The following is a 25,655-nucleotide window of genomic DNA, read 5'->3' as shown; positions in this document are numbered from 1 at the left end:
AAAATAATATAAAACCTTGCATTCCTATGCATCAAACTGCCTGCTTTCTCCTAGGTAGAAGGGCAGTGAAAATTTGAAAGATTTTTAATGTATTTCCTTGCTAAAAATAGTATCTATATAAAGAAAACGCAAATGAGCCACAAACAAGCAATGCTAAGGATGCAAAGCATTCATATTTCAAATGTTAAATAAAATGTCTGGGTCAATATTAAGGATTTTGGCATATTGTGGATAATCTCCAAAAAGTTTGTTAATTATATTTACCTTTCACTTCTCAAATGAACTCAACACTGGCTACTGTTCTTTTTTGTAAACCAAGGGGAATTTGTTAGAACATAACTATTACCTATTGAATTACTGCCTAAATTATACTTTTTAAAGTATCTATTGGCATTTGAATTTTTTCCTCTCAAATTTCCTATTTTCCTTTTTGAATGATTTTATAACTGAGAGACTTTTTTTTAGTTTTTCTAAGATCTATTTTTAGATTAAAGATATTGATGCTTCAAATGTCAATCTTCTTCAGTGTAAGCCACATTTATGTATCATATGTATATTTGATTTAAAATATTACATATATACATATTTACATATATACATACTTATTAACATGCATTAGATGTTTATAATATAGATTTAGACACTTCAACTAAGTATGGAAGGAACGGATTATTTCATAACTGGTATTAGGTTTGATGTGCTGTTTCTGAGTTCTTAAAATTACTTTTTATTAATATATTTTTATTCTGATGCTAGTACTTCAGGTCTAAATTATTATAGCTTTATGTGTATATAATGCATTTCTAGAAAGCTTTATCCTGCTAGATTCCATTTGTTAGTAGAATCTTTTAGGATCTTTGTATATATATTCATAAGTAAAATCATAATTTTTTTCATTGGTTTTATTATTTTTAGGTCATGGTAATGAAGTTATTCCATATTCAGAAAATGAATATGGAATAGTTACAGTTACAATCTTCTTTTGTGCTCTGAATATAACTTTGAAAGTTTGGTATGTCTGAAAGAGCCTTTACCATTATGTACAGCTAGTATTTTCTCAGGGGAAATTTTTAAAAACATATTTCAATTTCTTTCTGAGGATATTTGCTTCCTTGTAAATAAATGCTTTCAATTGCTTATTATATTAGTAACCAATTGCTGAGACACAAATTATGACAAAACTTAGTGGCTTAAAACAATAAACATTTATTATCTCACAGTTTCTATTAGTCAAGAATTCAGGAACAGCTTGGCTAGGCAGATCTGGATAAAGGCTTATCAAAAGGTTCAGTCAGATGCTTTGTGGTATTGTAGTCATCAGAATGCATGGCTGGGACTGGACAAGATCGATCACTCACATAGGTGGTAAATTAGTACTGGTTTTAGTGGAATACTCAGTTCTCCACATGGGCCTCTCTATAGGTACATTTTAGTGTCCTCACAACATAGTAGCTGGCTTTTCTAAGAATAACCTATTCAAGTGACCAAGGTGGAAGTGGGAATGTATTTTATGAACTAGTCTCAAAGGTCATACACCATCACTTTCATATGATTATTTTGGTTGTACAAATCAACTCGGATTCAGTATGGGGAAAGAAGAACCACAAAACTAGGAAGCAAGGATTATTTTCGACATGTTGGAGGTTGGCAACCACACTATCTTCATATTTTTCCAAAGCATTTGATAACCTATGGTTTCTCCTAATCATTAACTTTAAAATGTCTTCTTGATTTAGAAATATTCATGTCAGTAAAATTTTTTCTAACTCTATCTACAATAAATGTTAAGATAATACTATATATAAAATATATCTTTTGACATAGGGAAAATGATAAAGAAATTCTGATAACTCTTCTATAAAGAAAGCAAGAAAATTGGCAAAAAACATCAGAATCAAATTTGTAAGACTCTGGAAATTAATCAAACACTTGCAATTACCCAGGGAGTATTTATTCAGGAAAATGGCTGAATCTCACTGAGAAAAATGAGCTTTGTGGTGCTTTGGCTTGCATTATTCTCATCCCCCAGTATCCAACTCTGTAATAGCCTTAAAAAGTAATAGCTCTCATTCATAGTGAAAAACAAATTGTCTGGCAGCCACTGTAGAAAGCAAAACAGGGATAGAGCCCTTCTAAATTCCCAAGAAATTGCCATTATTTGACATGTCTGGCAGTTCTCTGGAAGACTCCACTTGCAAGGCTGTCTTTATTTTACTTAAATTAGAACTCACCCACTGTGAAAAACCTTCCTCCTCTGGGCATTCGTCAAAACAGTTACAGGCAATTGATTAACTTTGCTTATGACTAAGGTATTGGATAATAGTCAGGGAAAAAAATAGACTAATCAAAGCTTAAAAACATAAGCTGAGTAATGAGATATCCATAGGGGATTTGAAAATCTCTGACATACTCCCAAAAATCTAGAAGACCAGGTATATGCCCTGGACTATGCTCATCCTAAGGAAGAAATAGAGAAGGCACTGAGCTGTCACCTGTGAATGACCTTGAGGCTTTGTGCAAGCAGGAAGTGAGGGCAAAGACAGAATTGTAAGTTGCCTGGCTAAGTGTCAAAATCATGCTCCAACATTCACACAGACTTCCTCTGCAATGAATGGGGGAATTAATAGTTTCTAGAATTTAAGAAAATCTCTGTTTAGGACCTATCACCAAGATCATGGAGTAGGAGATATTCATCCCTCCAAAGCATTCAAGTATAGACAGCTATTCACAAACTAAAATAGCCCAGAAAGGACTCAAGGGCCCATTAAAGAATTTGCAGCAACATCGTGAAGGAAAAAATGGAGAATAACCACATAGAAAGAATGGCTGGTGTGATTGGCATACCTAAGAGGCCATGATTTGGCTAAGAACAAAGAAGAAAGGTGGAAGCTATCAATATTAGACACAGAAAAGATCAACATTGTCTCTAGTGGCCTGCTCCACAGCAGACACTAGCATCTTTTCCCACTGAGTAACCAACAGTCATTCCTGCAAGAGAACCCCAGAGGGGGAGATGTGGCTATACCTTCCTCCTATCCCCCAAGAAGCAGTTGCTGTTGAGCTGCTTTGGGAATGGGGTCACCACCTCTCCCAACCATGTGTAAGCTCCAGCCCTAGAGCCATGGCCACGCTGGGAATGCCCACACTCCAGACTGATAGTCTGACTACATTGGGCTCACTCATGTTTTTAACACCACAGCCAGCACCATAGCAAGCTAGTTAACACTCCAAGCCCCAGTGTTAAACTCTGCCTGCATGTGTCCACATTCCAGACACTGACTTAACCACCATAGAGAGCTAGCCCCACCCAGGCCTCAGAGCCATTATAATTCTGTGCATACCTGTGCTCTCATTCTTGTCTCCTTGACTAATTCATATGTATACTATTACCAACATTACAGCAGGGGCACCTGTGCCCTGGGCAACAGCTCAGCCATAGAGAGCTATGCCTTGCCCCAACCCTGAAGCCACTGAAAGACTGTGTTCTCAGCTCCCACACTACTTTGCATGTGCACTCATGCCTCACATACTATACCATGCAGCAGAAGGGGCATCTGCACCTTGAGCACCAGTGTCATTACCACTGTAATCCCAGAGCCATAATCTCTCCATGTGAGCCCATGCATCAGACCTCAGTTTCATGGCTACTCCATGAGTGTCACCCATCAGACACTGGTGGTACTGCCACTATGAGAGGCTCTACAAGCCAGATTTAGTACCAAGAGAAATCTTCTCAGCTCCAGCTTCCCTGGTGGGGGGAAAGATCAGAAGAACCTTAGCAGCCATCACCACTGAGGACCCTATCAATTCTTGCTGCTACTGCCAATATCCACTGCTTTGGCCACTGAAGATCCTTATGATCTTTGTCAACTCTGACCCGAGCTGAAAAAGCTACACAGAGACTACAAATCTGCACCATCACTGATGCTACCCCACCCAACAAACCCTCCCCCATAGGGTATGGTCTTTCCATAGTGAACTAGTTCATAAAATCTGAAAGGTGATTCTTTTTGGTTTCGTTAATGTTTATTTTTCCCTTATATTGATGTGTGTGCATTTGACTGCTTTACCAAATGCACACACATCAATATAAGGCAAAAATAAACATAAAAAAACAGACATAACATCATCAAAAGAACACAGTAATTTTACAGTAACTGGCCCCAATGAAATAGAGATATACGTGGTGCCTGACCAAAAAAAATCAAAATAATTGTTTTAGGAAAGCTTAGTGAACTTAAAGTACAGAGAAGCAATTCAATGAAATCAGTAAAACAGTACAACCAAAACAAAGAAATAAAGAGAGAGATTGAAATTATTTTTTAATCAAATAGAAATTCTGGAGCTAAAAAACATAATAAATGCACTAGACAGAATCGGCAGCAGAAATTATCAAGTAGACAAAGAATCTGTGAACTGAAAAACAGGTTATTTGAAAATATACAACTAAAGAAGAAGAAAGAAAAAAGAATGAGAAAAGATGAAGAAAGCTTAAGAGATTTATGAGGCAGCATCAAAAGAGAAAATGTGCAATGCATTAGTCCATTCTCATGCTGCTATAAGAACAGGGTAATTTATAAAGGAAAGAGGTTTAGTTGACTCACAGTTCTACAGGGTTGGGGAGACCTCAGGAAACTTATAATCATGGTGGAAGGGAAAGCAAACATGTCCTTCTTCACAAGGTGGCAGGAGAGAGAAGAATGAGAACTGAGCAAAGGGGGAAGCCCCTTATAAAACCATCAGATCTCATGAGAACTTACTATCACGAGAACATACCATGGGGGAAAACCACCTCCATGATTTAATTACCTCCCACTGAATCCCTCTCACGACATGTAGGGATTATGGGAACTAAAATTCAAGATGAGATGTGGGTAGGAACATAGCCAAACTATATCATACGAGTTATAGGAGTTATAGAAGGAGATGAGAGAGACAAAAAAATAGAGATTATTTAAAGAAATAATAGCAGAATAGTTTGCAAATCTGGGGAAAATATAAATATCCAGGTGTACAAGAAGGTCAGAAGTTTCTAATCAGATTCAATGAAAATAAGACTACACCAAGACATATTATAATCAAACTGTCAAAAATCAAAAAACAGAGAAAATCCTGATAACAGCAAGAGAGAAGAGGCAAATCACATATAAGATAGTTATAACAAGGCTAGCAGAAAATTTCTCAGCAGAAACCTTGCAGAACAGGAGAGAATAGAAGAACATATGTAAGGAAGGAAAAACAAACTGCCAACCAAAAATATTTACCCAACAAAGCTGTCCTTTAGGAATCAAGTAGAGAGAAAGATTTCCCCAGAAAAGAAGCAAGCTAATTAGTGACATGAAAATATACAAAAGTATATCACTCACTGTTAAAAGTAAGTACATTTACAATACTCTAATACTGTAATGGTTTTGTGTAAATCACTGATATCATTAGGATAAAGGCTAAAAGACAAAACTATTAAAAATAATAATAGCTACAATATAGGTATACCTCAGAGATACTGTGGGTTCAATTCCAGAATGCCTAAATAAAGCAAATATCACAATAAAGCTAATCAAAATATTTTTGTTTCCCAGTACATATAAAAGTTATCTTTACATTTTACTGTAGCCTTTTAAATGTGTGATAATATGTCTAAAAAGTATATATGTTAATTTAAAAATACTTAATGGCTAAAATAAAAGGATTAACAATCATCTGAGCCTTCATCAAATATTGGCCTTTTTACTGCTGGAAGGTCTTGCTTTGATGTTAATGACTGCTGACTCATCAGGGTGGTGGTTGCCAAAGGTTGAGGTGGCTGTGGCAATTTCTTAAAATCAGACAACAATAAAGTTTGTTGCATCAATTGACTTTTCCTTACATACAAAAAATTATCTGTAGTATGCAATACTGTTTGATAGCATTTTACCCAGAGTAGAACTTCTTTCAAAATTGGAGTCGATTCTCTCAAATCTTGCCACTGTTTTATCAAATACGTTTATGTACTAGTTTAAATTATTTGGTATCATTTCAGCAATGTTCACAGCATTATCACCAAGAGTAGATTCCATTTCAAGAAATCACTTTCTTTGCTCATCCATAATAAGCAACTCCTCATCCATTCAAGTTTTATTAAGAAAGTGAAGCAATTCAGTCACATCTACACACTCCACTTCTAATTCTATTTCTCTTGCTATTTCCACAACATTTGCAGTACGTTTCTCCAGTGAAATCTTGAACCCATCAAAGTCATTCATAAGAGTTGGAATCAACCTTCTAAACTCCTGTAAATGTTGATACATTCACCTTCTCCCATAAATCATGAATGTTCTTAATGATATCTAAGTAGTGAGTCCTTCTGGAAGGTTTTCAATTTCCCTTGTCCCGATCCAGCAGAGGAATTACTATCTATGGCAGCTATGGCCTTACAAAATGTATTTCTTAAATAATAACACTGGAAAGTCAAAATTACTCCTTGATCTATGGGATGTAAAATGGATGTTGTGTTAGCAGAAATGAAAACAAGTTTAATCTTTTTGTTCATCTTCATCAAAGCTCTTGGGTAACAATGTGCATTGTCAATGAGCAGTGATATTTGGAAAGGAATCTTTTTTTCTGAGCAGTAGATATCAACAGGGAGCTTAAAATATTCAGTAAACCATGCTGTGAACAGATGTGCTGCCCTTTAGGCTCTGTTGTTTTATTTATAGAGCACAGGCACAGTAGATTAGTCTAATTGTTAAGGGCCCTAGGATCTTTAGAATGATCAATGAGCATTGGCTTCAACTCAAAGTCACCACCTGCGTTAGCTGCTAAAAAGAGTATCATCATGTCCTTTGAAGCTTTGAATCCAGGCATTGACTTCTTTCTAGCTATAGAAGCGCTAGATGGCATCTTCTAGTATCTGACTGTTTATTTCCACTGAAAAACTATCGTTTACTGTAGCCACCTTCATCAGTTATCTAACCTCAATATTCTGGATAACTTAATGCAACTTCTATATTATCACTTGGTGCTTTACCTTGCATGTTTATGTTACAGAGACAACTTCTATCCTTAAACCTCATGAAACAAACTATGCTAGCTTCAAACTTTTCTGCTGCAGCTTTCACATCTATCTCAGCCTTCATAGAGGTGAAGAGAGTTTAAGAACTTGCTCTGGATTAGGCTTTGGCTTAATGTTGCAGCTAGTTTGATCATATATCCAGACCACTAAAACTGTCTCCATATCAGCAGTAAGTTTGTTTCATTTTCTTATAATTTGTGTGTTCACTGAAGTAGTCATTTTACTTTTCTTCAAGAAAGTTTCCTTTACATTCACAACTTGGCTAACTGGCCCAAAACTAAGCTTTTGGCCTATCTTGGTTTCTGGCATGCTTTCTCTCCCTAAGCTAAGTCCTTTCTAGCTTTTGATTTAAAGTGAGAGATGTGTGACTCTTCCTATCACTTGAACACCTAAAGACAATTTCAGGGCTATTTACTGGCATAATTTCAATATTACTGTGTCTCAGAGAATAGGAACATCTGAGGAGAGGGAGACAGTTGGAGGAACAACCAGTTGGTGGAACTGTCAGTATGCACGCAACATTTATCAGTTAAGTTTGTCACCTTATATGGATGCGGTTTACAGCACCACAAAACAATTACAACAGTATCATCAAACATCACTTGATCACAGATAGCCTTAATGGACGTAATAATAATAATAATGAAAAAGTTTGAAATAACCAAAATATGACACAGACATGAAGTAAACACATACTGATGGAAAAATGACAGACTTGCTCAACACAGGTTTGCCACAAACCTTCAATTTGTAAAAAAAAATGCACTATCTGTGAAGAACAATAAAGTAAATCATGACAAAATGAGGCATATTTGTAGTGTGTTAAGGGATATACTATATAAAAAATTTAAATTGTGACATCAAAAACTAAAATGGGGGTGGTAGAGTAAAAGTGTAGAGTTCTTGTATGTAATCAAAGTTAAGTTATTATCATTTTAAAATCGCTGGTTATAACTATAAGACATTCCTTTGTAAGTCTCAAGGTAACCACAAAGCAAAACCTTAGTAGATACATGAAAGATAAAAAGTAAGGAATCAAAGCATACCACTAGAGAAAAGCATCAATCACAGAAGACAGAAAAAAAATACATGATAGCCAGAATACAATTATCAAAATGGCAATTTAGGACATATATAACTGAAAGTAAATAGATGGAAAAAGATATTCCATGCAAGTGGAAACAAAATAGATGAGGGGTTGCTACACTTACATCACACAGAATAGACTTTAAGTTAAAAACAGTAAAACAGGGCAAATAAGGTCATTGTATAATAATAAAGGGATTATTTCATCAGGAAGAAATAACAATTGTAAATATATATGGACCCTACACTGGATCACCTAAACATATAAAGCAAATATTAATAGACCTGAAGAGAGAAATAGACTGCAATAAAATCGTAGGTCTTCAAAATCCCACTTTTAATAGACAGATTATCTAGACAGATAATCAGTAAAGAACCATTGGACTTAAACTACACTTTAGACCAAGTGAACCTAATAGACACATATAGAACATTTCACCTAGTGGCAGCAGAATATATAATCTTTTGAAGCACCCAAGGAACATTCTCCAGGATAATCATAGAGTATGCCACAAAACAAGTCACAACAAAATTAAGATTGAAATATATAAATTATTTTTTCAAAAACAATGATATGAAACTAGTAATCAATAATAGAAGGAATTTCAGAAATGTTACAAACATGTTAAAATTAAACAACATACTCCTCAACAATAAATAGGTCAAAGAAGAAATTAAAAGCAAAATTTTAAAATATCTTAAGATAAATGAAAATGAAAACACATCATAACGAAGCTTATGGGATGCAACAAAAGCAGGTCTAAGAGGGGAGTGTATACCAATAAATACCTACATCAAACAAAAGATTTAAAATAAATAACCTAATATTACAACTTAAGTAGCTAGAAGAAGAAGAAGAGTCGGGGTTTCTCTTTAGTAAGAGGGCAGAAATAATAACAATTAGAAAAGAAAGAAAACAAATGGAGACTAGAAAAACAATTGAAAAGATCAATGAAGAGTTAGTTTCTTGAAAAGATAAAATTGACAAACCTTTAGCTAGAATAACTAGGAAAAGAAGAAAACTCAAATAAAATTAGAAATGAAAGCGGAGACATTACAATTGATACCACAGAAACAAAAAACATCATAAAAGGCGACTATGAAAAACTAAATGTCAGCCAGGTGTAGTGGCTCATGCCTGTAATCCCAGCACTTCGGGAGGCCAAGGCAGCCAGCTCACCTGAGGTCAGGAGTTTGACACCAGCCTGACCAACATGGAGAAACCCCATCTCTACTAAAGATACAAAAATTAGCCAGGCGTGGTGGTGGGCGCCTGCAATCCCAACTACTCAGGAGGCTGAGGCAAGAGAATCCCTTGAACCCAGGAGGCTGAAGTTGCAGTGAGCAAAAAAAAAAAAAAAAAAAAAAAAAAAAAAAAAAAAAATTGATAACCTAGAGGAAATGGATAAGTTCCTAGACACACAAAAACTACCAAGACTTTGAGTATTGAAGGAATGGAAAATCTGAACACACCAATACTAAGGAGATTTAATCAGTAATAAAATGTTTCCATTCCAAGAAAAGGCCAGGATCAGATGGCTTCACTGCAAAATTCTACCAAACACTTAGAGAAGAACTAATAGCAATCTTTCTCAAAGACTTCCCCCAAAAAAGTGAAAAAAGTGTTTACTTCCAAACTCATGTTACAAAGTCAGCATTACTCTGATAACAAAGTCAGACAAGATAGTATGAGAAAATTACAGGGCAATAACCCTGATGAACATAGGTTTAAAAATCCTCAACAAAATACTAGCTAACGTATTTCAATAGCACATTTGAAGTATTATTCACCATGATTAAGTATAATTTATTCCTGGAATGCAACGATAGTTTAACATACGCAAATTAATAAATGTGACATGCCACATTAACAAAATGAAAGATAAAAGGCATATGATCATCTTAATAGATGCAGAAAAAGATCATGACAAAATTCAATATCTTTTTGTAGTAAAAATGCTCAACAAATTAGGTACAGAAGAGAAGTACTTCAACAAATAAAGACCACATATGACAAGTCCACTGCTAACATCACAGTCAACAGTGATAAACTAAAAGCTTGTCTTCTAAGATCAGGAACAAGATAAGAATGCTCACTATTGCAACTTCTATTCAACATAGTACTGGAAGTTCTAGCCAGAGAAGTAAGGCAAGAAAAAAAAAGAAAAGAAAAAAGAAAGGCATTCACATCAGAAAGGACAAACCTAAATTTTCTGTTTGAAGATGACCTGATCCTACATATATATATTATATATTATATATAATTTATATATAATATATAATACATAATATATTATATGTTATATATAATTTATATATAATATATAATACATAATATATTATATGTTATATATAATACATATTATATAAAATATATTATATATAATACATATAATATATATTATATAAAATATGTTATATAAAATATATATAAATATGAATATATAAAATATATATAATATATATTATATAAAATATATATAATATATATTATATAAAATATATATAATATATATTATATAAAATATATATAATATATATTATATAATATATATAATATATATTATATAAAATATATATTATATATATTATATAAAATATATATTATATAAAATATATGTAATATATATTATATAAAATATATGTAATATATATTATATAAAATATATGTAATATATATTATATAAAATATATAATATATATTATATAAAATATATAATATATATTATATAAAATATATAATATATATTATATAAAATATATAATATATATTATATAAAATATATAATATATATTATATAAAATATATAATATATATTATATAAAATATATATTATATAAATAAAATATATAAAATATATATTATATTTATATATAAATATATATATTATATTTTATATATATATTTATATATTATATTTACATATGTATTATATAAAATATATACATAATATAATATATTATATTATATATATATTATATCTAAATATATAAATAAATATATATTATATATATTTTATATAATATATATTTTATATATAAAATATATATAATATATATATTTAGATATTTAGATATAATATATATTATATAATATAATATATTATATTATTTATATATTTTATATAATACATGTTATGTATTATTTATATATTTTATATAATACATGTTATGTATTATATAAAATACATATAATATATATACACAAAACACTAAACACCACCAAAAAACTGTTAAAACTAACAAATGAATTTACTATAGCTGCAGGATACAAAATCAACATGCAAAGTCAGTAATGTTTCTATACACTAACAATGAACTATCCAAAAAAAAATAGAATCTATTTACAATAACTCTGAAAAGAATAAAATACGTAGAAATGAAGTTAACCAAGGAGGTGATAGACTTATACATGAAAAACTAAAATATATTGATGAAAGAAATTAAACAAGACAAAAATTGGAAAGGCATCCTGTTTTCATAAATATACAGACTTAATACTTTTAAAGTATCTATAAATCAAAGCTATCTACAGATTCAATGCATTCCCTATCAAAATCCCAACAGCATGTTTTACAGAAATTGAGAAAAATTCAAAAATTCAAATTAAATCACAAAAGTCCCAGAATTGCCATGTTAACTTGAGAAAGAACAAAGCTCAAGGCATCACACTTTCTGCTTACAAAAGTATATTATGAAGCTACAGTAATTGAAATAGTGTTGTACTGGCATGAAGACAGACATATAGACAGATGAAACAGAAGAAAGAAGCCAGAAATAAATCCATGTATGTATGGTCCACTGATCTTCAACAGTGGTGCCAAAAATAAACAGTGGTGCCAAAAATAAACAATGGGGAAAGGATAGTCTCCTCAAAAAGGTGTTGGAAAACTGGACATCTACATGAGAAGAGTGAAATTTAACCCTTAATTTATACAATACAGAAAAAAATCAACTCGAAACGGATTAAGGACTTAAATATAAGACCTTAAACTATAAAATTCCTAGATAAAAACAGGGGAAATGTTCCTTGACATTTCTCTTGACAGTGATTTTTTTCGATAAGACACCAAAAACTCAAGAAACAAAACCACAAATAGACTAGTGGGACAACATTAAACTAAATAACTCTGGTGCAATAAAGAAAACAATGAATCAAATAAAAAGGTGACCTATGGAATGGGAGTAAATATTTACAAGCCATACATATGATAACGGGTTAATATCCAAAATATATTAGAAACATCTACAACTCAATTTAAAAAATAGTACCAGGCATGGTGGCTCACGCATGTAGTCCTAGTACTTGGGGAGGTTGAGGCTGGTGAATGGCTTGAGCCCAGGTGTTTAAGACCAGCCAGGAAAACATGGCAAAACCCTATCTCTACAAAAAAACACACACACACATATATATCTACATATATATATATGTTTGTGTATATATACGTATGTGTGTGTGTATATATATGTATGTGTGTGTGTGTGTGTGTGTGTATATATATATATATATTAGCCAGGCATGGTGGGTGTGTGTCTGTATTCCCAGCTACTCAGGCAGCCGAGGTGGTAGGATTGCTTGAACCCGGAGTGTCAAGGCTGCAGTGAGCCATGACAGCACCATTGCACTTCAGCCTGGGCAACAGAGAGAGACCCTGTCTCAAAACAAACAAACAAACAAAGACATAGGCTGTGTGCAGTGGCTCATGCTTATAATACCAGCACCTTGGGAAGCCAAAGCAGGAGGATTTGAGACCAGGAGTTTGAGACCAGCTTGGGAAACATAGCAAGACCCTGTCTCTACAAAAAGTAAAAATAAAAATAAATAACCAGGCATATTGGCATGAGTTAGTAGTCCTAGCTACATGGGAGGCTGAAGTGAGAGGATTACTTGAGCCCAGGAGTTCAAGACCAGCCTGGGCAACATAGTGAGACCCCAACTAGGAAAACAAAAAGCACAGGCAACAAAAGCAAAAATATACAAATGAGATTGCAGGAAACTAAAAAGCTTCTGCACGGCAAAAGAACTATCAACAGAGTAAAGATACAGTCTACAGAATGGGAGACTATATTGGCAAACTATGCATCTGATGAGGAGTTAATATCCAGAATATATAAGAAACTCAAACAACTCAATAGCAAAAAACAAAAAATAAACCCAATCCAAAAAAATGGGCAAATGACCTGAATAGACATTTCTCAAAAAATATATATACAAAAGAAGACATACAAATGGGCAACATGTATATGAAAATATGCTTAACATCCCTAGTCATCAGGGAAATACAAATCAAAACCACAGTAAGATATCACCTCAGTCTAGTTAGAATGGCTACTACAGAAAGACAAATGATAACAATTGTTGGCAAGGATGTGGAGAAAGGAAACTCTTACATATTGTTGGTGGGAATGTAAATTAGAACAGTCACTATAAAAACATTATGGAAGTTCCTTGAAAAATTAAAAATTGAACTTCCATATGATCCAGCAATCCCACTAATGGGTATAAACCCAAAAGTAATGAAATCAGTATGTCAAAGAGACATCTGCTGTCCTGTGTTTATTGCAGCACTATTCATAATAGCCAAGATATGGCAACAATCTATGTCCATCAATGGATGAATGAATTTAAAAATCATAGTATATACATAATATGCAATACTATTCATTCATAAAAAAGAAAGAAATTGTTTCATCTGTGACAACATAGATGAACCTGGAGAACATTGTGTTAAGTGAAATAAGCTAAGCACAGAAAGAAAACTACCGCATGATTTCACTTATATGTGAAATCTTAAAAAGTTGATCTCATAGAAGCTGAGAGTAGAATGGTGGTTACCAGAAGCTGGTGAAGGTAAGCAAAAGAGGGTATGGGAGAACACTGGTCAATGAGTACAATGTTAAAGTTAAATAGAGGAATAGGTTCTAGTGTTCTATTGCACATCAGGGTGAATATAAAAAAAAATAGTATATTATATATTTCAAAATAACTAGAAGAAAGGATTTTAAATGTTCTCACCACAAAGAAATGATAAATGTTTAAGATTATGGATATTCTAATTACCCTGATTTGAGCGTTACACAATATATACATATATCAAAACATCATACTGTACCACATAAATATGTACAATTATTATGGCTCAATTAAAAATAAAATAAAATTTTAGAAAGGTTAAGAAAGGAATATTATGAACAATCTTAAATCACAGTTTTTATAATCTAGTTATGATGGACCAATTCCTTGAAAGATACAGTCTATTATAACTCATACAGGGAGAAATAGGCAATCTAAATACTGTTAATTGTATTAAAGGAATTAATTATTGAATAAACTTCCAAAACAGAAAGTATCAAGCCCAGATGGGTTCACTGGAGTATTCTACCAAACATTTAGGAAAGAAAACTACACCAAGTCTCTACAGTTGCATTGAAATTATAGAAGCAGAGGCAATATTTTCTAATTCATTGTATAAGGTCAGCATTACACTAATACCAAAAGCAGACAAAAATATTGCAAGAAAAAAAACATCAATATATCTGATGAATACAGATGCAAAATTTCTCAACAAATATTAGCAAGTCAATCCAACAATTTATAAAAATAATTATACACTTGAGATAAGCCTGGGCAACATAGCAAGACCCTGTACCTACAATAGATACAAAAATTAGCCAAGCATGGTGGTGCATACCTGTATTCCTAGCTACTTGGGAGGTTGAGGCAGGAGGATTATTTGAGCCCAGGGGTTAGAGGCTACAGTGAGCTATGATTGTGCCACTGCACTCCAGCCTGGGTGATAGAGTGAGACCCTATCTCTTAAAAAAAGAAAAAAGAATTATACACCACAAACAAGTAAGGCTTATCCCAAAAAAGTAAGACTGGTTCAACATTGGATATCAGTTAATGTAACCCATTATATCAATAGGCTAAAGAAGAAAAGTCACAAGACTATAACAACAGATTTTTAAAAAGTGTTTAACAAATTATACCTATTCATGATTTCAAAAAAAATTCAGTAAACTAGGAATAGAAAGTAATCCTCCTCAACTTGAAAAATAACATCTACAAAACAGCCTTCATCTGACATCATATTTAATAGTGAGAAACTATGAGCTTTCTTGCTAAGATCAGGAACAAAACAAGGATATCCCTCTCACATTCCTTTTCATCATTGTACAGTAAGTCCTAGCCAGTGCAATGAGACAAAAAAGGAAATAAAAGATATACTAATTGAAGGAGAGAAATAAAATGTTGCAGGTGACATGATTGTCTATGCAGAAAATCCAAAATAATTAACCAAAAAAACTCTCCCAGAATAGGCAATTAAAGCAAGATTACAGAATATGTTAATATTCAAAAGTTCATTGCTTTCTTATATAACAGCAATAAACAAGTATAATTTGATATTAAAAACAATATTATCTGCATTAGCATCCCCCAAAATGAAATAATTAGATATAAATTTAATAAAATATGTACAAGATCTATACAAGGAAAACTATAAAACTTGAATGAAAGTAATCGCAGAAAAACTAAATAAACAAAGAGTTATTCCATGTATACATAGGAGGATTCAATATTGTCAAGGTGTCAGATCTTCTCAACTTACTCTATGTAGATTCAACACAGTCCTAGTCAGTAACCCAGCAAGTTATTTTGTGGATATCAACAAACTGATTCTAAACTTTATATGAAAGACAAAAGATGCAGAATGGTCAGCATAATATTGAAGGTGAAGAACGAATTTGAAGGAGTGATACTTCCCAAAGTCTATATTTACTATAAAACTATAGTAATTAAGACAGTGTGCTATTAGTGAAAGAACAAACAGGTCAATGGAACAGAATAGCAAGCCCAGAAATAGTCTGGCATAAATATAGTCAACTGATATTTACAAAAAAGCAAAATACAATGGAGAAAATGTCATAATTTTAACAAATGGTACTGAAACAAGGAGACATCCACACGCCTAATAATAAATCTAAACACAGATCTTATATCCATGACAAAAATGAACATAAAATAAAACCTAGATGACCTTGAGTATGGTGATGACTTTTTAGATACAACACCAAAGGCATGACCCATGAAAAAAAGAACTGATAAGCTGGAATTTATTAAAATTAAAATTAAAATTTCTGTTCTGCAAAAGGCAAATGAGAAGCAAACCACAGACTAAAGAGAACATATCTGCAAAAGGCATATCTGACAAAAGACTGTTATTCAAAATATACAGAAGAGCTCTTAAAGCACAACAATAGGTAAATGAACAATCTGATTTTAAAATGGTCAAAAGAACAGACACCTCACCAAAAAATTATACAGAAGGCAAATAAGTAAATGAAAAGATGCTCATATACTTATGAACATCTTTGTTATTAGGGAATTGCAAATTAAAACAACAATGATATAGCACTGCATATTTATTAGAATAATCAAAATCTAAAACATTAACAACACAAAATGCTATTGAGAATGTGAAGCAACAGGAACTTTCACTCATTGCTAGTGGGAATACAAAATAGCACAGCCATTTCAGCGACAGTTTAGTGGTTTATTCCAAAACTATATTCTTACCATGGATTCCAGCAATGGTGATCCTGGGTATTTACCCAAATAAGTTGAAAACATATATTCCCACAAAAACCTGCATACAAACTTTTATATCATGTTTATTCCTATTTTCCAAACTTGGAAGCAACCAAGATGTCCTTTGGTAGGTAAATGGAGAAATAAGCTGTGGTACATCCATACAATGAAATATTATTCAGTGCTAAAAAGAAATGAGCTGTCAAGCTTATTTAAAGGTTACGTGTCTCATGCAAAGACATGGAAGAAACTTATGCATATTAGTAAGCAAAAGTGACAGTCTGAGAAGCTGCATACTGTAGATTCCAACTTTATGATATTCTGGAAAAGGCAAAACTCTGGAGAAAGTGAAAACATTAGTGGTTGCCAGGGGTTGGGGAGAGGGAGGCAGAGCACAGAGGGGGAACAAGGGGCAGTAGAACTACTCTGTACTATAACAGTGGACACATGTCTATACTTTTGTCAAAATACAATATATAACACCAAGAGTGAATCCTAATGTAAACTATGAACTTTGGGTGATAATGATGTGTCAATGTAGGTTCATCCACTGTAACAAATATACCACTCTTGCGTGGAAGCGTGATGGTGAGTGAGGCTCTGTGTGTGGGGGACAGGGGGTTTATGGGAAATCTGTACCTTCTGCTCAATTATGTTATTAATCTAAAACTGCTCTAATAATGAAATCTACTTTTAAAAATGTAATAGAATTCCCAAGAACTGTGGGACAATTACACAAAGTGTAGCACACACATATAACAGAAATACCGAAAAAAGAAAAGAGCAGAAGAAGTATTTGAAGCAATAAAAGATGAAAAATTTTCTAAATTAATGGCAAACACCAATCCACAGATCCAGGAAGCTCAGAGAACACCAAAGCAAAATAAATGTCAGAAAAAATGTACCTCTAGGCATATCATATTCAAACTGCAGAAAACCAAAGACAAAGATAAAATCCTGATAGAAGTTGAGGGGGAAACTTACTGATAAACAAACAATAATAAGAATTTCCTCTGACTTATCAGAAATCATCCAAGTAAGAAGATAGTATAATAAAATATTTAAAGTGGGAAAAGAATAAAAATCCCCCCAACCTAGAATTCTCTATCAAGTGAAATTATTCTTCAGAAGTGAAGAATAAAGACTTTCTCAGATATACAAAAACAGGAAATTTCTCAAAAGTAAACTTTTCTTACAAAAAATGCTAAAAGAAGTTCTTCAGGTAAAGGGGGAAATGATAAAATAATAAGCACAAATCAATATAAAGAAAGGAAGAGCAATTGAGAAGGAATAAATGAAGGCAAAATGAAAGCTACTTTTCTTACTCTTAATTGACCTATAGATAGCTGGTCGACACAAAAATAGCAATAATGCATTGGTAATAATACTTAGGATAAGTGAACTGAATGACAATATTAAAAGAGATGCAGCCCAGGCACGGCAGTCCATGCCTGTAATCCCAGAATTTCGGGAGGCCGAGGCAGGTGGATCACTTGAGGTCAGGAGTTCACGGCCAGCCTGACCAACATGGTGAAACCCCCTGTCTACTAAAAATACAAAAATAGGCCAGATGTGGTGGCATGCACCTGTAATCCCAGCTACTCAGGAGGCTGAGGCAGGAGAATCTCTTGAACCCGGAAGGTGAAGGTTGCAGTGATCCAAGATCGTACCACTACACTCCAGCCTGGGTGACAGAATGAGACTCTGTCTAAATAAAAGGGGGTGGGGGGTTGAATGCAAAGAGAAATACAATTTAACTAAACAGCTATCAGTTAAAGTTAACTGAACTATTAATTAAATGGATCTAATTGGCATTTATAGAATACTTCATCCAGTAATAGCAGAATATATCTTCTTATCAAACTTATATGGGATTTCCATCAAAGGAAACTGCATATGGACCATAAAACACATTTTAACCATGTAAAAAATAGAAATTACACAAAGTGTGCTCTCAGAACACACAGAATAGAACTAAAAATCAGTAACAGAAGGATAGCTGAAAATTTTCAAACTGTTTGGAGATTGAACAACACACTTCTAAGTAATACATGAATTGAAGAAGATATCTCAAGAAATATTTTGAAATAAATGAAAATATAACATCATAGTTTGTAGGATGCAGTAAAAGCAGTGCTTTGAGGGAAATTTATAACACTGAATGGATATATTAGAAAAGAAAAAATATGTGATATTAATAATCTAATCTTATGCCTTAGGAAACTAGAGAAAGAAAAGAAATGTAAGCCTAAAGAAAGCAGAATAAAAGAAATGATAAAAATTGGAGCATAAATTATTAAATTGAAGTAGATTTTAAATTTTCTCTGCAGAATAATTATGTGAGGTAATGAATATGTTAATTAGCTTAACTTAGCCATTCCACATGTATACATAAACACATCATGTTATACAGCATAAACATATACTATTTTGTTTTTCAATTAAAAATTTAATTAATTAAAATCAGAAAAAAATTAATAATTAAATTTAAAACAGGAATTCAATACTGAAAATCAATGAAACCAAAAGCTGTTTCTTTAAAAAGATAATAAAATTGATAAATTTCTAGCCAGGCTAATCAAGAAAAGAAGAGGGAAGCCACAAGTTACTAATATCAGAAATGAAAGAGGGGTCATCACTACTGATTCTGTGGACATTAAAAGAATGATAAATAAATACTATAAACAACTCTATGCCCACAAGTTTGATAGCTTAGATGAAACGAACCTATTCCTTGAAAAGCTCAATCTGCCAAAACTCACATAAAGTGAAATAGATAATTTGAATAGGCCTATACCTACTAAAGAAACTGAATTAATAATTAATAATCTTCCACAAAAGAAAACACCAGCCCAGATGGGTTCATTAGTGAATTCTGTCAATCATTTAAGAAAAAAATGATAACAATTATCTGCAGTCTTCTCTAGAAAACAGACGAAAAGGGAACCATTCCTAATTCATATACTTGCTGACTTGTTCCATGAGGCCAGAATTGCCCTAATTCTAAAACCAACGACATTAAAAGAAAGGAAAACTACAGAACAATATCCCTCATGAACATAAATGCAAAAATTCTCAATAAATATTAGCAACTTAAATTTTTGTTAAAAGGTATAATCATATACAGAAAGAATTATAGTCCGTGGCCAAGTGAGATTTATTCCAGGCATGAAAATCTGGTTAAATATTTAAAAATCAATTAATATAATCTATCACACAAACAAGATAAAGAAGGAAAATTCTGTGATTTTTCCATCAATGGACACAGGAAAAGCATTTAACAAAATTCAACATGCATTTATAATAAAAACTCAGCAAACTGGAAACAGAGAGAAACTGCCTCAACTTGATTAACAGCATCTACAAAAACCATACAGTTAACCTCATATTTAATGGCGAGAAATTAGGTGCTTTTGTCCTAAGACTGGGAACAAGGTAAAGATGTCCTCTCTCGCCACTCCCATTCAATGCTGAACTAGATGTCTTAGATAACTTAACAGGACAAGAAAAGTAAATAAAAAGTTTATACATTGGAAAAGATGAAATAAAAATGTCTTTGTTAATAAATTTGTAATTGTCTATGTCAAAATCTGAAAGAATAGACAAGAAAAATAAAAACAAACAAAAAAGAAACTTCCAGACCTAGTAGGCAAAAATGGCAACATTGCAGAATAGAAGGTTAACATACAAAAGTCAGTTGTTTTTTCCAGCAATTACCAAGTTGAGATTGAAATTAAAAACACAATACCATTTATATGAACACCAAAAAATGAAACTTAGGTGTAAATCTAACAAAATATATACAAGATCTATTGAAGAAGACTACAAAACTGATGGAAAAAAGCAAGTATCTAAATAAATGAAGAGATGTTCCACGTTCATGAATAGGAAGACTTAATATTGTTAAGATGTCTATTTTGCCCAATATGATCTATAAATTCAATACAATTCCAATCAAGGTCCCAACGAGATATTTTATCAATATAGACAAACTCTAAAATCATATGGAAAGGCAAAAGACACAGAATAACCAATGCAATATTAAAGAAAAAGAGCAAGTTTGAACAACCAACACTACCTGATTTTAAGACTTACTATAAAGCTTCATAATCAAGACAGCATGGTATTGGTAAAAGAATCAACAAGTAGATCAATGAAACAGAACAGAGAGCCCAGAAATAGACATACAAAAAGATAGTCAACTAGTCTTTGACAAAGGAGCAAAGGCATTGAGAGACAGGCTTTTCAAGAATGGCTATCTTAGTTGAAAGAGTGGTTGAATATCCACATGCAAAAAAAAAAAAAAAACTTAATGTAGACCTTACACCTTTCACAAAAACCAACTCAGTTTAGATTATAGATATAATATAATGCTCAATACTATTATACAAAACGACTAGAAGATAACATAGGAGAAGATTTAAGGGACCTAGGGTTTGTCTATGAGTTTTTAGATACAATACCAGGAGCATAATCCATGAAAAATGATTGAAATGTTGGACATTACGAAAATTTAAAACTTTGCAAAGGACACTGTTTAAGAGAATGAAAAGACAGCTCTCAGAATGGGAGAAAATATCTGCAGAATATATATTTCATAAAGGATTTGTATCCAAATATGTACAAAGAACTCTTAAAACTCAACAATAAGAAAACAAACAACTAATTTCAAAAATGGGCAAAAGATCTGAAAAAACTTCACCAAGAAGATGGCAAATAAACAGATAGAAAGAAGCTCAAAATCATATGCCATTAGGGAATTGCAAATTAAAACAACAATGAGACAACACTACACATCTATTAGATAATCACTAAAATTCAAAAAAACTGAAAATACCAATGGCTGATGAGGATGAATATTAACAGGAACTTTCATTCATTGCTGCTGAGAATTCAAAATGGTACAGTCACTTTGGAAGATAATTTAGCAGTTTCTTACAAAACTAAGCATGGTCTTACCATACAACCCAGCAATTGTAAGGCTATGTATTTACTCAGTTGACAACTTATACCCACAGAAGAATGTTTATAGTAGCTTTATTTATAATCACCAAAAACTGGAAGCAAACAAGATGTTCCTCAAAAGCTGAATGGATAAGCTGTGGTACATCCATTAAATGGGATATTATTCAGTGATATAACAAAATGTGCTATCCAGCCATGAAAAGACATGGAGGAATCTTAAATGCCCATTGCTAAGTGAAAGAAGCCAGTCTGAAAAAGCTACATACTAAATGAATCAACTATATTACATTCTCAAAAAGGCAAAACTATAGAAGAGCAAGAAACCAGTGTTGTCAGAGATTTGGAGGAGGAAAGAGATGAACAGACAAAAGCAGTGGATTTTTAGGACAGTGAAACTCTTCTGATATTATAATGGTGGATCCATAACATTATGCAACTGTCAAAACCCATAGAACTGTCCAACACAGAGTGAACCTTAATATAAACAATAGACTTCAGTTAATGATAATATATCCATATTGGTTCATCAATTTTAACAAATGAACTACAAGATGCTAATGACAGTGAAAAGCATATAGATGGGAGGGAGTCCTAGGGAAACCCTCTGTGTTGTTTGCAATTTTTTGTAAATATAAAATTGTTCTGAAAAATAAAGTCTATTTGCTTAAAGTCAGTCCAGGGATCCTCCTTTATATGAATACAATCTGGCATTTTGCTAAGTAAAATTTCTCTGTTTCCAGCATTTAAGTCTCACTTCTCTGTGCAAGATTTTCTTTAGTTTTATATTTCCTAGGTCATTTCTGTCAGAATTAAGGGGTGGGGTAGTGAGAATTCAGACATATGTCCTCGAGCTGCCATCTGTTCCCCGAATGGTATCCCATATGTTGTTGATGTGTAGAGTTTTCATTGTTGACATTTATGAATTGACTATAATTGTACTTTGATTTCCTTCTTGACTCGAGTTAATTATGAGGGTGTTTAAATTTCTAAGTGGCATTTTTTTAAAAAACATGTTACTAATTTCAGCTTCATTGCTCATTGTTTTAAATATGTGATTTGCGTAAGTCCTACTTTTTAGAGCTATTGAGAGGGTTTTTTTTCTTGGTAGTTTAGTATATGGCCAATTTTTGAAATGTCTAGATATTTTATAGCAATGTGTATTATTCTGAAGTTATAAAGTCTATTTTTTCTATCTGTATATTTTTGTTTATTCTTCTGTAAAACTTTGAACGGTTTCATTATATATTTAGTGTTATGTTACTTGTTACATATAACTCTGTGAATATTCTATTGCCATCATGTGTTGTATCTTTTATCAATATAAATAATCCTTTATCACATGAAATGCTGTTTGCTTTGAATTTAATTTGTCTAATAGTGTTGTAATGAATGCCTTCTTTAATTTTTACTTGCCTGATATACCTTTGGCCATACCTCTATTTCCACACTTAGATAGCTAAGTGATGTGGTTTAAAATTTTTCGCTTTTAAACAGCATAGAATTAGATTTTAGGGAAGTTTTAAAATAAGTTATTTTCTTAATGAAAGACCTTAAGTCATTCACATGTATTGTGACAAACAGTGTTTTGGTTTGGTGTAATTTCAGTTACCTCATTTTAGTCTTTCTATATTAAGGGTTTTTTGTTTGTTTTTTGCTATTTACTTGTTTTTTCTTTTTATTTGATTATCGATTGTGGTAGGCTTGAAAAAAGCACCCCCCCCCCGCACCCCCCCCCACCACAAAATCCATATCCTAATCCCTGGAACCTGTGATGTTACTTATATAAGAAAAGGGAACTTCACAAATGTAATCAAATTAAATATCTTAAAACTGGGAGATTATTCTGGTTTATCCCAGTGATTCCCACATGTAATCATAAGAGGGTGGTAGAAGGGAGTGTGACACACAGACAGAAGAGGAAAAGGCAGAGCTTGGGCCAATATGGTCACACACCAAGGACTGCTGGCAGTCACCTGAAGCCAGAAGAGGCAAGGGGCAGATTCTCCCCTAGAGTCTCTGGAGGAATCATGGGCTTGCCAAACTTTTATTTTTGCCCAGTAGAACTGATTTTGGACTTCTGGTCTCCAGAGCTATGCGAGAATAAATTTATGTTGTTTTAAGCCATCAAGTTTGTAGTAATTTGTTACAGTGACCATAGGAAACTAATTAAAATTTCTCCATTTTTATTTTACTCTATCATAGCTTGTCTTTAACTTTTAGCTTTAATATATCTCTATCAAGGTTAAAAAACAAGAGATACCCAAAATACATAACAAAATTCAACATGATGTCTTTCTTTGTACTCTGTCCCTTCACTCAAGTTTTTCCTGAAATGTTCCATAGTCATATTTAATTATTTTGTAAGCATTTCATGTGTTTCTAACTTCATTGCTTACCATAGTTGTTATTATTCTATGCTCTTTCCTCTTCTTGAATTCTTAATTTTAATTCAATTCTCAATTAGCTGAAGTATGCCAGGAAGAGTATAAAATGTTATATTTTCTTCCTTCTTATATATCTGAGAAAATTGTTCTGTGCCTTGGCACAGAAATCATATTTACAAAGTTCTTGGATCACAATTTTTTTTCAAAACTCTGAACATGTTGTTATACTGTTTTCTGGCATTAGTTTTTGTGGGAAAGAGGTATGATAATTTAAGATGCATTTCTTTTAGGTGACCTTGAATTTTTTTTTTTACCCTGCCTTAAATGCCTGAAGATGGTTAATCTCTGAAATTAAATACTCTTTTGATTGTATCTCAAAGTCAGCATCTTTTTATCAGCATTGACTGCTCTTCTGGACACTCTTGTTTGTGGCTCTTCCTCCTGCTCCAGATTCTGAACTGTGCCGGTCACCTCCCTCAAGACAGCCACAGAGCCCCAAGATCCTTATAACCTCACCATGATGTTTCACCCCACAGGTTTCTGCCATTGTGTTCTTTTTCATCCTTCTCTGATGCCACCTCCTCCTCTGTTTGTTGCCAGCCTTAGTAATTCTAAATTCATGGATCACAGGTAGAAACCCCAGTTTTGCCTAAGTAGACAATCGATTTTTTTTTCTTAAACCTAGTCTTCCATTTTTCTCTGTCTCTATTTATCACCTTTTCCCAAGAGATAATTTTTTCTTAGAGTTTTCAGGGAGCCTTCAGTTTTTTTTAACCTTTTTTCTAACTTTTATTTCAAGTTGAGGGGTACACGTGCAGGTTTGTTATACAGGTAAACTTGTGTCATGGGGGTTTCTATACAGATTGTTTCATCACCCAGGTATTAAGCTTCATATTCATTAGTTATTTTTCCTGATCCTCTCCCTCCTCCCACCCTGCATCCTCCTATAGGCCCCAGTGTGTTTTGTTCCCCTCTATGTATCTGTGTGTTCTCATCAGTTAGCTTCCACTTATAAGTGAGAATATGCAGTATTTTGTTTTCTGTTCCTGCATTAGTTTGCTAAAGATAACACCCTCCATCCATGTCCATCCATGTCCCTGCAAAGCACATTATCTCATTCTTTCTTATGTGCCTTCAATTTCGAATCATTCCTCAGAACCTCCTCCCTATGGTGGCTTTCACAACATTAGTGCTGAGATGCATTTGTGGAAATAACAAATAATAAAGAACCACAATGTGCTTGATTGTTATTTGTCTGAGCCAGAGAAAGAACAAAAAGGCACGAATTCAGAACAAGGGTAACTGCCAAGAAGAAAGTGAAGTAAATGCTCTCCATTAGACTTCAATTTACAGGTTACTCTTCTACTCCCTCTGGATTTGATCCTAATGTCACAAAGCGGAGATACAGCCAGACTCTTGGTAGAAATGAGGCTCCAAGTTACCTGAAAAATGTCCACCTTGATCATCCCTTCAAATATATTTCATTTAATCACATTCTAAATATGCTCTTCACATAAGAGAAATCAACTTCTTAAATCCCAATTTCCTTTTCTGCTAATTATGCAAAAAAAGATTGTAC

The 25,655-nt window shown here is 32.9% G+C and overlaps 1 protein-coding gene across 5 annotated transcripts in view; it reads left to right on the top strand.

Moving 5' to 3' along the window:
* The window catches only part of NPSR1 (neuropeptide S receptor 1), a 212,282-nt gene that overhangs the window by 122,864 nt on the left and 63,763 nt on the right, over nt 1-25,655 (top strand). The gene's annotated exons all lie outside the window — the stretch shown is intronic.

This window comes from Symphalangus syndactylus, chromosome 9, assembly GCF_028878055.3.
Source record: "Symphalangus syndactylus isolate Jambi chromosome 9, NHGRI_mSymSyn1-v2.1_pri, whole genome shotgun sequence".
Lineage (NCBI taxonomy): Eukaryota > Metazoa > Chordata > Mammalia > Primates > Hylobatidae > Symphalangus > Symphalangus syndactylus.
Note: the sequence above shows the minus strand (reverse complement) of the source record. Positions and strands in the feature narration are given on the sequence as shown.